The sequence below is a fragment of the Pseudophryne corroboree genome, chromosome 12 (genome assembly GCF_028390025.1).
Source record: "Pseudophryne corroboree isolate aPseCor3 chromosome 12, aPseCor3.hap2, whole genome shotgun sequence".
NCBI classification, from domain to species: Eukaryota; Metazoa; Chordata; class Amphibia; order Anura; family Myobatrachidae; genus Pseudophryne; species Pseudophryne corroboree.
This window is the reverse complement of record NC_086455.1, coordinates 13,775,791-13,792,051: the sequence shown is the minus strand read 5'-3', so window position 1 is coordinate 13,792,051 and position 16,261 is coordinate 13,775,791. Positions and strand designations below refer to the sequence as shown.

At 49.0% G+C, this 16,261-nt stretch overlaps 1 protein-coding gene and 1 long non-coding RNA gene across 4 annotated transcripts in view; one reads left to right on the top strand and one right to left on the bottom strand.

The window, feature by feature from the left end:
• The window catches only part of LOC134980291 (uncharacterized), a 170,404-nt gene extending 165,344 nt beyond the window's left edge, over window positions 1–5,060 (bottom strand). Inside the window, exons 1-2 of the long non-coding RNA XR_010190373.1 lie at window positions 4,815–5,060; window positions 1,681–1,854 (exon numbers count right to left, since the gene is read on the bottom strand). This is a non-coding gene — a long non-coding RNA (uncharacterized LOC134980291). The remainder of the gene's footprint in view (window positions 1–1,680; window positions 1,855–4,814) is intronic.
• Window positions 5,061–5,126: 66 nt separating this feature from the next.
• The window catches only part of HORMAD1 (HORMA domain containing 1), a 172,129-nt gene continuing 160,994 nt past the window's right edge, over window positions 5,127–16,261 (top strand). For 2 of the 3 annotated variants that reach the window (XM_063947038.1, XM_063947037.1), the window contains exon 1: window positions 5,128–5,255. The gene's annotated coding sequence lies outside the window, so the exon portion shown is untranslated. Of the gene's footprint in view, window positions 5,256–16,261 lie in introns of all 3 variants that reach the window. The other variant, XM_063947039.1, reaches the window with a different exon arrangement.

Below are 16,261 nucleotides of genomic sequence, written 5' to 3'. Positions count from 1 at the left end.
ACAAACGGATATTATCATGTAAATGTGTAAGTGGGTTCTAAAGGAATCCATCCATAGGAAAGTTTCTACGGACAATCCGTTATCCCCCCCCGGTCTCAGGAAGGTGCTGATTTCCAGATCCCCCCACAGTTCTGGAAATATTAACTCTTTTGCTAGCAGACCATCACCCTGTAGAGGGTGTCGGAAGTCGTTGTGGTGATAACGGTGATTGGATGCCGGCCACATCCATCCACACAGCTGCTGTCAGGAAATGAATGACGAAGCTCTGTGACTCAGAATACTATCATACCCCTTTCACACCGCCAATGCTGGATCCCACCCGGGAATTGGAAACGGGTCCTTCCAGGGTGTGATCCGGCATTGGCCGCTGCTGCTGGCTTCCCCGACCCGGCAATATGCCGGGCGGGTTGCCATAGCAGCGGGGGGCGGAGCCGGCAACAGGCGCGGAGGTGGAGGCGGCCCTGGGAGATGAGATCATCTCCGCGCCGTCTCCTCCTGCTATAGTAAACGGGTGCGACGCGGGAGCCCGTTTATGCTGCCATTGACCCGGTATTCAGCCTAAGTATAACACTGCTTTATTCCTGGGTTGAATTGCCGGGTCAGGCGACCCGGGATTTCGGCTATGCCCCTTTCACACCGCACGCTGATACCGGGTTATTTTTGCAGTGTGAAATTGGTATCATTCTCCACCTAGGGGTGGTAGAGAATGGACCAATAGCATACTAATGTGTTTGTGTATTTACAGTGAGTCACATCTCTAACATTACAGACTAAGGGGAAATTGCTTTGAAATTCACAGGCCTGCGGCTGTGTGGTCAATTGACACAGACATACTAAGCTAATTGTACCTTCAGGTCACCAGGATCAGGTGAACAGGTTGGGCGGTGGAGGGTACAAACTTGTCAGACCAATTGGTCGGTCGGGAGTTGAATCTCCAAGGTGTGTATTCAGCTTTAGAGTTCAACAAAAAACAGGTATTTCTCACCATTGGTCCCAGGATCTCATGGGTCATTCTGCCTCCTTCAAACACAAGCTTTCCTCCACAGTCACATAAAGTCCCAACAGGTCACAAAAGATTTCGATAACTGCATGTAGGACATCCAGTCTCCTTAGCCAAATATACGTAGTTGTGCTGAGCATATAGTGTGGCTATTGCCACAGAATATTTCCACTATAAATAACCCTTTTTTCCAGGGTTCCCTCTGATGAAACCAGAAATTCTGGAGAAACGCGTCAAATAGAAATACACTGTATCATGAGCACCAAGTTTGGACTTCTTGCAGTAATATTATTTATTTCTAGTCTTTCGGCTGCATGATCATAATAGCATAGACATCAATGAGTCTATAAGTATAACAGTAACACGCACAGCACTCCCAGCAACACCTATAAATAAGTCAATGAATTGTAATGTGCCAGCGTTATATACAATATTACACATAATGGCCAGTAACATGAACATCAGTAGTAACATGTGCAGCACATGGGGAAGCTATCATAGGTGAGACCCTCACCAGAGCTATTACTGCCGTGGACCCTTTGATGTACACTTTGATATCATTTTTGGCTGGGATAGGGCTTTTTCATATGATTAGTAGAACCCCCATATAGAGAAGCCAGGGCAATCTAACAAGGTGGATGATGGTGGATGGACAGTGAAAGTACAGTAAGTTTGAATACCTTTTTGTTGTCTTCATGATGAGGTGATCAATTCACAGTGATCCTCCAAAATTACCTTTTCTGCTCCCCATGTAGACAATGTTTCTCCTTCCTCTATGAGGTTAAATATATACAGTAGGTGTTCTGAAGGGGGTAACAAGAGAAGATTCATCAGGTATTGCCTCCTCGGTCTGTCTGCAAAGAAAATCATTCAGCATGAAAAGCTATACACGCATTGCATGTACAGGTGCGACTTTATCACATGAGTTTGGGTAATTTAGTTTTGAAAAATTAACTTTATTCAAGTACAAATAAACCTGAGATAGCGCCATATTTTTAATGCATGTATATGCGATTTATCTAAAATAGCTATAAAGAGACATGTTTATAAAAGAGATAATGAACTCTTTACTCTTAGTAATGTGTCTTGCTCCATCCACCTGATAACCAGGATGGCGTAAAAAAACACACCCACCATATGTCAAGCCATGCCTCCTTATCTCCTCCCCAAGAATAAAAGACAAGGTGGGTGTGGTCTAATAACCTCATTCACACCCTCAAGTGGATGGAGCAAGGTGTGCTGTGTAAGGGTGTCCATACGAAAAAATATATAGATAGGTGGGTTCAAACATACTCAGAAATCCCCAAATTGTTGACTTGGGACATTGGACGTGGGCCATGATACCACATAGGTCATAGGAATTAAGGGGGTGTGGACAGACACATGGGGGTACACAGGAAGGTGGGGGTGCACTGTGGCCATACTGGGGGGGGGGGGCAGGGTGAGGAGTCATCTTTTGGAGGGGGCCCATACAACTTACTTGCCCTAAGGCCTCCACCAGCCTTAATCTGGCCCTGATGGTTATTGGTGTACCTGCACTTAATGGAAGATTCAAGGTTATGCACGAGCCAACCACCATAGTCAGGACCGTTGCACAGGATTCAGGGCCTTGGGGGCGGCACTGTCACTGCCCCTGCATGTGACTTAGTGGAGGCAATGCAGAGCATTCAAGGGACACACAGGGCCTATGGAGTTACCCAGAGCAAAGTTAGGACATTTCAGGCAGTGCTCTACTTCCCAAAATAGGTGGCTCCACCCCCTAGGTGTCACATCATGATGTAATTATTTTAGGGGAAGGGGCTGGCACAGGGCTCACTGCTTCCAAGTTACGGTGCTTAAGATAGGTACAACTGGTATAGGGCCACGTTCCTGTCAAAGTTATATGGGATCAGTTCAATTAACCTAGATAAATTGGCCAACTTCCCCAGATGGTTATTATGGTTGCTCACCATCTCTCATTTTTTCCGACGCACTGTTCTGAAACAGCAAATAGCGGCAGAGATGCTAACTGAATTGCCCTGTATGTATATGTATTTCTTTCTCCAGCAGGTGGTAGCGAGATGCCTGGTGGAGATGCAGGGTGTTTGGTGTCATGAACGGCATTATTGCGGCCAACCTATCCACTGTACAATGCCGCGGTTCACACCACTGTGCAGCTGGGGGTGGTTCCATGAAGCAGAGTGAATTACACTATCTAGCCTTTGAAGTACCCTCTTGCCTGAGGAAGTGAACAGATCCGGGGAAATGGTCACCGCTCTCTGGATTCCAAGAGACTCCCTGATGTTCTGGCACAGTAGGCACATTTGGCATAGGGACCCTTACAAAATTGCTATGGACCACCACAAATGTCAAACTGTGTTCCTGTCCTATCACAGCAATAAGGATTCTGTTTGTTCAAACGTATTCATTAATATTGCGGGAACACCGGTTAAAGCAAGAGCCTGCCTCAGTGATCAGTAAGGAATAAAGTGATCGTATACGTGGCCATTTTTTATTTCCGCATTCGAACACCAGGCGAGCTGCTGCGCATGCAGAATGTGAAGACGCATGCACATACGGGATCACCTGCAACCATGCATGCAACCCCTCTACAGCACTGCCCCGTTTAAAGTAATGCACCAAAGCCCATGCATGCAGGACCCGCAATACTTTGCAGATCTTGTTTAATACCACCCCCACAGAAAACCATTGGAAGAGATGGTGTGAGGGCTGGCGGACAGAAAGCAGCTATCTACATAGGTACATCTCAGGGATACTTAATTCTGCCCTTAAAGCATGTGGGAACAGCAGCTCCCACATATAATATTATTTAAAGGGCAGAATTAACTAATAGAACCCTTAATCAGACAACAAAAATATATAATGAAACAAACACTTGGGGCTGGATGTAATGGCTAGCAAGAAAGCCGGCGCTTTGAAACTCCGGCCGAACTCATACGTTATTTAAAAGAAGCAAACGTTTACAGGACAAAACCTGGTTAGTTTTGCCTTGGAAACGTTTGCTGCTTTAAAAAAACTTACTAGTTCGGCCGGGGTCTCGGAGTTCCGGCCGTCTCGCTAGCCATTACATCCGGCCCTTGGTCATGATGAAACTGAATTATCTATCTACATTACCTAAGAGCGTTTTGCTATCACTGAAGTCTAAGCTAATTTATAATGGATGCAGGGCCGCCATCAAGGGGGTGCTGTGGGTATAATTGTCCCGGGCTCGGCCACTCTGACAAATAGGGGAGGGCCCGGGCCGCTCATACCACCTGCCGATAGTTCCGCTACTGTGCTATGGGCCCCCAATCATCCCTCGCCTGCTGCTCATGATGCCCGCTGCGTCAGTACTATAGCAGACACTCAGTATTCCATATGGAATACTATTGAACATGTCCTTCCCAAAATGGCCACCGCCTCAGAGGAGACAGAGCATGTCCTTCCCAAAATGGCCGCCGCCTCAGAGGAGACAGTTATTAAATATGCTAGAGGAGGCGGCGGCCATTTGTCTGCTGCACGTGGCGGCCATTGTGGCAGCGGCCATTTGTCTGCAGCACGTGGCGGACGACGGGCATCAAGCGCTAAGTAATGGGGAGGGGGGGCGGGGCAATGGGGCCCATAGATAGCAGTCAATACTTTGCGCATAAAGAGGGGGTGGCTATATATATATATATAAATTATTCTTTATTTGATTTTTGTTATATTTTTTTTTGGGGGGGGGGGGGGGGGGGGAGCTGCCCATTATTTCAGTCCCGGGACCCACAATTTCTGATGGCAGCCCTGAACGTGTACGTGTAGTGTCAAATAAATAGCCACAGGGTGTTAAAACTACCTGCTTCAAGTGAAAATAATAGGGTCACACACATCCTCATGCAGCTGACCGGCTATATAACCTGCAGGCCCACTGTAACACTAGACACAGAGAGACTGCGGGACACCGATGTGCCAGCCGCCAGGCAGTCTGACTGTCACGACACTGACTGACTGACTCACAACGAGGAGAAAGAAGCGCCGCCGCAGCCGCCGCAGCAGCAGCGAAGCCAGAGCGTGCCAGTCACTTGCTGGTGCGGAGCGGGGGTCTGAGCATGCGCACCGCGCCACGGATCACTTTTCCTGCTCGCCTCGGCTCGGTCACGTGGTGGGGCGGGGCGCGCAGTGAGAGGAATCATCTCGCCGGCCCGGCCGCCATCTTGTAAAGCCAGGAACGACGAAGTGTACCTGTAGTCAGCAGTCCGGTCACCTTCTGAGGGGGGAGTCAGTCGCCAGAGCTGTGGTGATCATACTAGTTGTCAGCAGGGCATATATATATATATATATATATATATATATATATATATATATATATATGTATATATATATATATATATATATATATATATATATATATATATATGGTGATGAGGGCAGTGGTGCAGTGTGGGTTGTGTAGCTGCCTGATACAGCAATTGCCAGCATTTAGTAATTACACAGCCAGTGATCAGTGTATCAAATCAAAGGGTTAAGATCTTAGTAACTGAGGTGTATAAAAAATATATCACATTGTCTGTAATTACTGAATTATATATACACACACACGCACTACTTAATATATAGAGGCTTACCATACTGGCCCTTTAAACCGGGACTCTCCCTTTTTAGGGTTTCTTTAAAAAAAAAAAAAAAAATCATGGTCGCTCGCTACCTGTAAGACTTGTAATAATCCTACATTGTTATTTCTCTTACGTCCTAGAGGATGCTGGGGACTCCGTAAGGACCATGGGGTATAGACGGGGTCCGCAGGAGACATGGGCACTATAAAGAACTTTTAGTATGGGTGTGCACTGGCTCCTCCCTCTATGCCCCTCCTCCAGACCTCAGTTAGATTTTGTGCCCAGAGGAGATAGGGTGCATTACAGAGGAGCTCTCCAGAGTTTCTCTAAATAAAGAATTTTGTTAGGTTTTTTATTATCATGGAGCACTGCTGGCAACAGGATCCCTGCATCGTGGGACTGAGGAGAGAGAAGTAGACCTACTTAAGTGATAGTCTCTGCTTCTTAGGCTACGGGACACCATTAGCTCCAGAGGGAGTCGGAACGCTGGTCTCACCCCGCCGTTCGTCCCGGAGCCGCGCCGCCGTCCTCCTCGCAGAGCCAGAAGATAGAAGCCGGGTGAGTATAAGAAGAAAAGAAGACTTCAAGGCGGCAGAAGACTTCAGATCTTCATTGAGGTTACCGCTGCGCGCCATTGCTCCCACACACTACACACAGTACAGGCACTGATGGGTGCAGGGCGCAGGGGGGGCGCCCTGGGAAGCAATAAACCTCCGGACTGGCATTTCAGGACACATTAGGCTGCTGGGCAGTAAATGTAGAGCTCCCCCGCCATTTTTTTGAAAATTACAGCGGGACCGAAGCCCGCAGCTGGAGGGGGCGGAGCTTGATCCCTCAGCACTAACAGCGCCATTTTCTCCACAGAACGCTGCAGGGAAGCTGGCTCCCCGGACTCTCCCCTGCTGAACTCGGTGACAGAGGGCTGGAAAAGAGGGGGGGAGGGCATTTTCAAGGCGCAGTGAGTGTATTACACATTTGTGATAAAAGCGCTATCTGGGTTATTTTCCAGTATCTGTAGGCGCTGGGTGTGTGCTGGCATACTCTCTCTCTCTGTCTCTCCAAAGGGCCTTGTTGGGGAATTGTCCCCTTATAGATATATCCCTGTGTGTGTGGGGGTGTCGGTACGTGCTTATCGGCATGTCTGAGGCGGAAGGCTCGTCCAAGGAGGAGGTGGAGCGAATGAGTGGTGTGTCTCCGTCGGCAACGCCGACTCATGAATGGATGGACGTGGCATATGTTAAATGCAAGTGTGGCCTCATTACATAAGAGACTGGACCTGGCAGAGCCCAGGGAAAAAGCTGGGGGTCAATCCAAGGATTGGGCTGGGTCACAGGGCCCGTCGGGGTCTCAAAAATGTCCCGTATCCCAAATAGCTGACACTGATACCGACACGGATTCTGATTCCAGTGTCGATTATGATGATGCAAGATTGCACCCAAGGGTGGCAAAGGGTATTCAGTGTATGATTATTGCAGTGAAAGAGGTTTTGCATATCACGGATGACCCCTCTGTCCCTGACACGAGGGTGCGCATGTATAAGGAGAAGAAACCTGTGGTAACCTTTCCCCCTTCTCATGAGCTGAACGAGTTGTTTGAAAAAGCTTGGGAAACTCCAGATAAAAAACTGCAGATTCCCAAAAGGATTCTTATGGCATATCCTTTCCCTGCTCAGGACAGGGTGCGTTGGGAATCCGCTCCCAGGGTGGACAAGGCTTTAACGCGCCTGTCCAAGAAGGTGGCGCTACTGTCTCCGGACATGGCAGCCCTCAAGGATCCTGCTGATAGCAGACAGGAGACTACTTTTTTATGCGCATACAGGTGTTTTGCTCAGACCGGCAATAGCATCGGCATGGGTATGTAGCGCAGTTGCAGCATGGACAGATACCTTGTCAGAGGGCCTTGATACCATAGACAGGGATACCGTTTTATTAACATTAGCCCACATTAAAGACGCAGTCTTATTTATGAGGGACGCTCAAAGAGACATTGGGCTGCTGGGTTCCAGAGCCAATGCGATGGCTATTTCCGCGAGGCGAGCTCTATGGACCCGCCAATGGACGGGTGACGCAGACTCCAAGAAACATATGGAGGTTTTACCTTACAAGGGTGAAGTGTTGTTTGGGGAGGGGCTCGCGGACCTGGTTGTCACAGCTACCGCGGGTAAATCTACATTTCTCTATCGTCCTAAGTGGATGCTGGGGTTCCTGAAAGGACCATGGGGAATAGCGGCTCCGCAGGAGACAGGGCACAAAAGTAAAGCTTTTACAGGTCAGGTGGTGTGTACTGGCTCCTCCCCCTATGACCCTCCTCCAGACTCCAGTTAGATTTTTGTGCCCGGCCGAGAAGGGTGCAATTCTAGGTGGCTCTCATAAAGAGCTGCTTAGAGAGTTTAGCTTAGGTTTTTTATTTTACAGTGATTCCTGCTGGCAACAGGATCACTGCAACGAGGGACAGAGGGGAGAAGAAGTGAACTCACCTGCGTGCAGGATGGATTGGCTTCTTGGCTACTGGACATGAAGCTCCAGAGGGACGATCACAGGTACAGCCTGGATGGTCACCGGAGCCACGCCGCCGGCCCCCTCACAGATGCTGAAGCAAGAAGAGGTCCAGAATCGGCGGCTGAAGACTCCTGCAGTCTTCTTATGGTAGCGCACAGCACTGCAGCTGTGCGCCATTTTCCTCTCAGCACACTTCACACGGCAGTCACTGAGGGTGCAGGGCGCTGGGGGGGGGCGCCCTGGGAGGCAAATGTAAACCTTTAAAAAGGCTAAAAATACCTCACATATAGCCCCAGAGGCTATATGGAGATATTTACCCCTGCCTAAATGTACTAAATAGCGGGAGACGAGCCCGCCGGAAAAGGGGCGGGGCCTATCTCCTCAGCACACGGCGCCATTTTCTGTCACAGCTCCGCTGGTCAGGAAGGCTCCCAGGTCTCTCCCCTGCACTGCACTACAGAAACAGGGTATAACAGAGAGGGGGGGCAAAATAAATGGCAATATATTAATATAAAAGCAGCTATAAGGGAGCACTTAATCATAAGGCTATCCCTGTCATATATAGCGCTTTTTGGTGTGTGCTGGCAGACTCTCCCTCTGTCTCCCCAAAGGGCTAGTGGGTCCTGTCTTCGTATAGAGCATTCCCTGTGTGTCTGCTGTGTGTCGGTACGTGTGTGTCGACATGTATGAGGACGTTATTGGTGTGGAGGCGGAGCAATTGCCAAATATGAGGATGTCACCTTCTAGGGGGTCGACACCAGAATGGATGCCTTATTTGTGGAATTACGGGATAGCGTCAACTCGCTTAAGCAGTCGTTTGCCGACATGAGGCGGCCGGACACTCACTTAGTGCCTGTCCAGGCGCCTCAAACACCGTCAGGGGCTGTAAAACGCCCCTTGCCTCAGTCGGTCGACACAGACCCAGACACAGGCACTGATTCCGGTAGTGAAGGTGACGAATCAACCGTATTTTCCAAAAGGGCCACACGTTATATGATTTTGGCAATAAAGGAGATGTTACATTTAGCTGATACTACAGGTACCACTAAACAGGGTATTATGTGGGGTGTGAAAAAACTACCAGTAGTTTTTACCGAATCAGAAGAATTAAATGACGTGTGTGATGAAGCGTGGGGTGCCCCGATAAAAAACTGCTAATTTCAAAGAAGTTATTGGCTTTATACCCTTTCCCGCTAGAGGTTAGGGAGCGCTGGGAAACACCTCCTAGGGTGGACAAAGCGCTAACACGCTTATCAAAACAAGTGGCGTTACCCTCTCCTGAGACGGCCGCACTTAAAGATCCATCAGATAGGAGGATGGAAAATATCCAAAAAGGTATATACACACATGCAGGTGTTATACTACGACCAGCTATTGCGACTGCCTGGATGTGCAGTGCTGGGGTAGTTTGGTCAGAGTCCCTGATCGAAAATATTGATACCCTGGACAGGGACAATATTTTACTGTCGTTAGAACAAATAAAGGATGCATTTCTTTATATGCGTGATGCACAGAGAGATATCTGCACACTGGCATCACGGGTAAGTGCTATGTCCATTTCGGCCAGAAGAGCTTTATGGACACGACAGTGGACAGGCGATGCGTAGAGGAGTTATTTGGGGTCGGTCTATCGGATTTGGTGGCCACGGCTACGGCCGGGAAATCCACCTTTCTACCTCAAGTCACTCCCCAACAGAAAAAGGCACCGACCTTTCAACCGCAGCCTTTTCGTTCCTTTAAAAATAAGAGAGCAAAGGGCTATTCATATCTGCCACGAGGCAGAGGACGAGGGAAGAGACAGCAACAGGCAGCTCCTTCCCAGGAACAGAAGCCCTCCCCGGCTTCTACAAAAGCCTCAGCATGACGCTGGGGCTTCGCAAGCGGACTCGGGGGCGGTAGGCGGTCGTCTCAAGAATTACAGCGCGCAGTGGGCTCACTCGCAGGTAAATCCCTGGATCCTGCAGATAATATCTCAGGGGTACAGGTTGAAATTAGAGACAGAGCCACCTCGCCGTTTCCTGAAGTCTGCTTTACCAACGTCCCCCTCAGAAAGGGAGACGGTTTTGGAAGCCATTCACAAGCTGTATTCTCAGCAGGTGATAGTCAAGGTACCTCTTCTACAACAAGGGAAGGGGTATTATTCCACTCTTTTTGTGGTACCGAAGCCGGATGGCTCGGTAAGGCCTATTCTAAATCTGAAGTCCTTGAACCTGTACATAAAGAAGTTCAAGTTCAAGATGGAGTCACTCAGAGCAGTGATAAGCGAACCTGGAAGAAGGGGACTTTATGGTATCCTTGGACATCAAGGATGCGTATCTCCACGTTCCAATTACCCCTCACACCAGGGGTACCTCAGGTTCGTTGTACAAAACTGTCACTATCAGTTTCAGACGCTGCCGTTTGGTTTGTCCACGGCACCTCGGGTCTTTACAAAGGTAATGGCCGAGATAATATTTCTTCTTCGAAGAAAAGGCGTATTAATTATCCCATACTTGGACGATCTCCTAATAAGGGCAAGGTCCAGAGAACAGCTAGAGATGGGTTTAGCACTATCTCAAGAGGTGCTAAAGCAGCACGGATGGATTCTGAATATTCCAAAATCCCAATTAATGCCGACAACTCGTCTGCTGTTCCTGGGGATGATTCTGGACACAGTTCAGAAAAGGTTTTTCTTCCCGAAGAAAAAGCCAAGGAGTTATCTGACCTGGTCAGGAACCTCCTAAAACCAGGAAAGGTGTCTGTACATCAATGCACAAGAGTCCTGGGAAAAAATGGTAGCTTCTTACGAAGCAATCCCTTTCGGCAGATTCCATGCAAAGGGATCTGTTGGACAAATGGTCAGGGTCGCATCTTCAGATGCACCTGCGGATAACCCTGTCGCCGAGGACAAGGGTATCCTTTCTGTGGTGGTTGCAGGAGGCTCATCTATTGGAGGGCCGCAGATTCGGCATGCAGGATTGGATCCTGGTGACCACGGGTGCCAGCCAGAGAGGCTGGGGAGCAGTCACACAGGGAAGAAATTTCCAGGGAGTGTGGTCGAGCCTGAAAAAGTCTCTTCACATAAGCATTCTGGAACTAAGAGCAATCTACAATGCTCTAAGCCAGGCGGAACCTCTGCTTCAAGGAAGACCGGTGTTGATCCAGTCGGACAACATCACGGCAGTCGCCCATGTAAACAGACAGGGCGGCACAAGAAGCAGGAGGGCAATGGCAGAAGCTGCCAGGATCCTTCGCTGGGCGGAGAATCACGTGATAGCACTGTCAGCAGTATTCATCCCGGGCGTGGACAACTGGGAAGCAGACTTCCTCAGCAGACACGACCTTCACCCGGGAGAGTGGAGACTTCATCCAGAAGTTTTCCACATGCTATTAAACCGTTGGGTAAAACCAATGGTGGACATGATGGCGTCTCGCCTCAACAAAACACTGGACAGGTATTGCGCCAGGTCAAGAGATCCGCAGGCAATAGCTGTGGACGCGCTGGTAACACCTTGGGTGTACCAGTCGGTATATGTGTTTCCTCCTCTGCCTCTCATACCAAAGGTATTGAGGATTATACGGCAAAGTGGAGTAAGACTAGTGGCTCCGGATTGGCCAAGAAGGACTTGGTACCCGGAACTTCAAGAGATGGTCACGGACGATCCGTGGCCTCTACTTCTGAGAAGGGACCTGCTTCAGCAGGGTACTTGTCTTTTTCAAGACTTACCGCGGCTGCGTTTGACGGCATGGCGTTGAATGCCAGATCCTAAAAGGAAAAGGCATTCCAGAAGAAGTCATTCCTACCTTGATAAAGGCAAGGAAGGAAGTCACCGCGAAGCTTTATCGCCGTATTTGGCGAAAATATGTTGCGTGGTGCGAGCAGCGGAGTGCTCCGATGGAGGAATTTCAACTGGGTCGTTTTCCTACATTTCCTGCAATCAGGATTGTCTATGGGTCTCAAATTGGGATCTATTAAGGTTCAAATTTCGGCCCTATCAATATTCTTCCAAAAAGAATTGGCCTCAGTCCCTGAGGTCCAGATTTTTATCACAGGAGTACTGCATATACAGCCTCCTGTGGTGCCTAAGGTGGCACCGTGGGATCTAAATGTAGTTTTAGATTTCCTCAAATCAAATTGGTTTGAACCACTAAAGAAGGTGGATTTGAAATATCTCACATGGAAAGTGACTATGTTACTGGCCCTGGCTTCGGCCGGGAGAGTATCTGAACTGGCGGCTTTGTTTTATAAAAGCCCTTATTTAATTTTCCATTCGACATAGGGCAGAGCTGCGGACGCGTCCGCATTTTCTCCCTAAGGTGGTATCAGCGTTTCACCTGAACCAGCCTATTGTAGTGCCTGCGGCTACAGACGACTTGAAGGACTCCAAGTTGTTGGACGTTGTCAGAGCCTTAAAAATATACATTTAAAGGACGGCTGGAGTCAGAAAATCTGACTCGCTGTTTATACTGTATGCACCCAACAAGTTGGGTGCACCTGCTTCTAAGCAGTCGATTGCTCGTTGGATTTGTAACAAAATTCAACTTGTACATTCTGTGGCAGGCCTGCCACAGCCTAAATCTGTTAAGGCCCATTCCGCAAGGAAGGTGGGCTCATCTTGGGCGGCTGCCCGAGGGGTCTCGGCATTACTACTCTGCCGAGCAGCTACGTGGTCAGGGGAGAACACGTTTGTAAATTTTTACAAATTTGATACCCTGGCAAAGGAGGACCTGGAGTTCTCTCATTCGGTGCTGCAGAGTCATCCGCACTCTCCCGCCCGTTTGGGAGCTTTGGTATAATCCCCATGGTCCTTTCAGGAACCCCAGCATCCACTTAGGACGATAGAGAAAATAAGAATTTACTTACCGATAATTCTATTTCTCGGAGTCCGTAGTGGATGCTGGGCGCCCATCCCAAGTGCGGATTATCTGCAATACTTGTACATAGTTATTGTTAACCAATTCGGGTTATTGTTTAGGAAGCCATCTTTCAGAGGCTCCTCTGTTATCATACTGTTAACTGGGTTTAGATCACAAGTTGTACGGTGTGATTGGTGTGGCTGGTATGAGTCTTACCCGGGATTCAAAATCCTCCCTTATTGTGTACGCTCGTCCGGGCACAGTACCTAACTGGAGTCTGGAGGAGGGTCATAGGGGGAGGAGCCAGTACACACCACCTGACCTGTAAAAGCTTTACTTTTGTGCCCTGTCTCCTGCGGAGCCGCTATTCCCCATGGTCCTTTCAGGAACCCCAGCATCCACTACGGACTCCGAGAAATAGAATTATCGGTAAGTAAATTCTTATTTTTTACCTTTTGTTCCCCAACAGCAAAAGAAAACTCCACAGTATCGGATGCATTCCTTTCGGTCGCATAAGGCCAGAAGAGGTCGGGGCTCCTCTTTCCTTGCCAGAGGTAAGGTTAAAGGGAAAAGAACACCTGCGTTGGCTAGCTCCCAGGAGCAAAAGTCCTCCCCGGCTTTTACAAAATCCACCGCATGATGCTGGGGCTCCCCTAAGGGAGTCCGCACCGGTGGGGGGCACGTCTTCGACTTTTCAGCCAAATCTGGATTCTTTCAGAGGTGGATCCTTGTTTCCCAGGGCTACAAGCTGGAATTCGAAGAGGTGCCCCCCTGCCGATTTTTCAAGTCGGCCTTGCCAGCTTCGCCACCGGAAAGGGAGGTGGTGTTAGCTGCAATTCAAAAGCTGTGTCAACAGCAAGTGGTGGTCAAGGTTCCCCTGGTTCAACAGGGAAAAGGGTATTATTCAACCCTGTTTGTGGTCCCGAAGCCGGATGGTTCGGTCAGGCCCATTTTAAATCTGAAATCCCTAAACCTGTACTCAAAAGTTCAAATTCAAGATGGAAACGCTCCGAGCTGTCATATCCAACCTGGATGGGGGGGATTTTATGGTGTCACTAGACATAAAGGATGCATACCTTCATGTCCCCATGTACCCTCCTCATCAGGAATACCTGAGATTCGCTGTACAGGACTGTCATTACCAGTTTCAGACATTGCCGTTTGGGCTTTCCACGGCCCGAGGATTTTCACCAAGGTAATGGCAGAGATGATGGTGCTCCTGCGCAGGTAGGGAGTCACAATTATCCCATACTTGGCCGATCTCCTGATAAAGGCGAGATCGAGAGACAAACTGCTGGAGAGCGTGTCGCTCTCCTTGAAAGTGCTCCATCAGCACGGTTGGATTCTCAATCTGCCAAAGTCACAATTGGTTCTGACGACTCGGCTATCGTTCCTAGGCATCATTCTGGATACGGAACAAAAGAGGGTTTTTCTCCCGATGGAAAAAGCCCAGGAACTCCAGAACATGGTCAGAGACCTGTTAAAACCGAAAAGAGTGTCAGTCCATTAATGCACTCGAGTACTGGGAAAAATGGTGGCAACCTACGAGGTCATCCCCTTCGGCAGGTTTCATGCGAGGACATTTCAGTGACATTTCAGTGGGACCTTCTGGACAAGTGGTCCGGGTCCCATCTTCAAATTCATCAGAAAATAAGCCTGTCCCCCAGAGCCAGGGTGTCTCTTCTGTGGTGGCTGCAGAGTGCTCACCTCCTAGAGGGTCGCAGGTTCGGCATTCAAGACTGGGTTCTGGTGACCACGGACGCGAGCCTCCGAGGATGGGGAGCAGTCACACAAGGAAAACATTTTCAGGGACTATGGTCAAGCCAGGAGGCTTGTCTACACATCAACATACTGGAGTTGAGGGCCATATACAACGGTCTACGACAAGCGGAGAATCTTCTTCGGGGCCTCCCGATTCTGATTCAATCAGACAACGTCACAGCCGTGGCTCATGTAAACCGCCAAGGCGGGACAAGGAGCAGAGTGGCGATGGCGAAAGCCGCCAGGATTCTTCGCTGGGCGGAACATCACGTAAGCGCTCTGTCAGCTGTCTTCATTCCGGGAGTGGACAACTGGGAAGCAGATTTCCTCAGCAGACACGATCTCCATCCAGGAGAGTGGGGACTTCATCAAGAAGTTTTTGCAGAGATAACAAGTCGTTGGGGAATTCCTCAAATAGACATGATGGCGTCATGCCTCAACAAGAAGCTTCAACGGTATTGCGCCAGGTCACGGGACCCTCAGGCAGTAGCAGTAGACGCCCTAGTGACACCATGGGTGTTTCGGTCGGTCTATGTGTTTCCTCCTCTTCCTCTCATCTCAAAAATTTTGAGACTCATAAGGCAAAGGAGAGTGCAGGCAATACTCATTGTTCCAGATTGGCCTCGAAGGGCCTGGTACTCAGATCTTCAGGAAATGCTCACAGAAGATCCGTGGCCTCTTCCTCTCAGAGAGGACCTGTTACAGCAGGGGCCATGTGTGTTCCAAGACTTACCGCGGTTACGTTTGACGGCATGGCGGTTGAGCACCGAATCCTAGCTGAAAAAGGTATTCCGGAGGAAGTCATCTCTACTCTACTAAACGCTAGAAAAGAGGTGACGGCAAAGCATTATCACTGTATTTGGAGGAAATATGTTTCTTGGTGTGAAGCCAAGAATGCTCCTACGGAAGATTTCCATCTGGGCCGATTTCTCCACTTTTTACAGACAGGAGTGGATATGGGCCTGAAGTTAGGCTCCATTAAGGTACAGATTTCGGCCTTATCTATCTTCTTTCAGAGGGAATTAGCTTCTCTCCCAGAAGTCCAAACGTTTGTGAAGGGAGTGCTGCACATCCAGCCCCCCTTTGTGCCCCCAGTGGCACAGTGGGACCTTAACGTGGTCTTAAACTTTCTGAAGTCTCACTGGTTTGAACCTCTTCAAACAGTTGAATTAAAATTTCTCATGTGGAAGGTGGTCATGATATTGGCCTTGGCATCTGCAGGGCGGGTGTCCGAATTGGCGGCCTTGTCCCACAAGAGCCCCTATTTGATTTTCCATGTGGATAGAGCTGAGTTGAGGACACGTACTCAATTTTTGCCTAAGGTGGTTTCTTCTTTTCACATGAACCAACCTATTGTGGTGCCTGTGGCTACGGGGGACTGGGAGGACTCCAAGTCCCTGGATGTGGTCAGAGCCTTAAAGATTTATGTAGCCAGGATGGCTAGGATTAGGAAAACAGAGGCTCTGTTTGTCCTGTATGCAGCCAACAAGGTTGGCGCTCCTGCTTCTAAGCAGACTATTGCTCGCTGGATCTGTAACACGATTCAGCAGGCTCATTCTACGGCTGGATTGCCATTACCAAATTCTGTAAAGGCC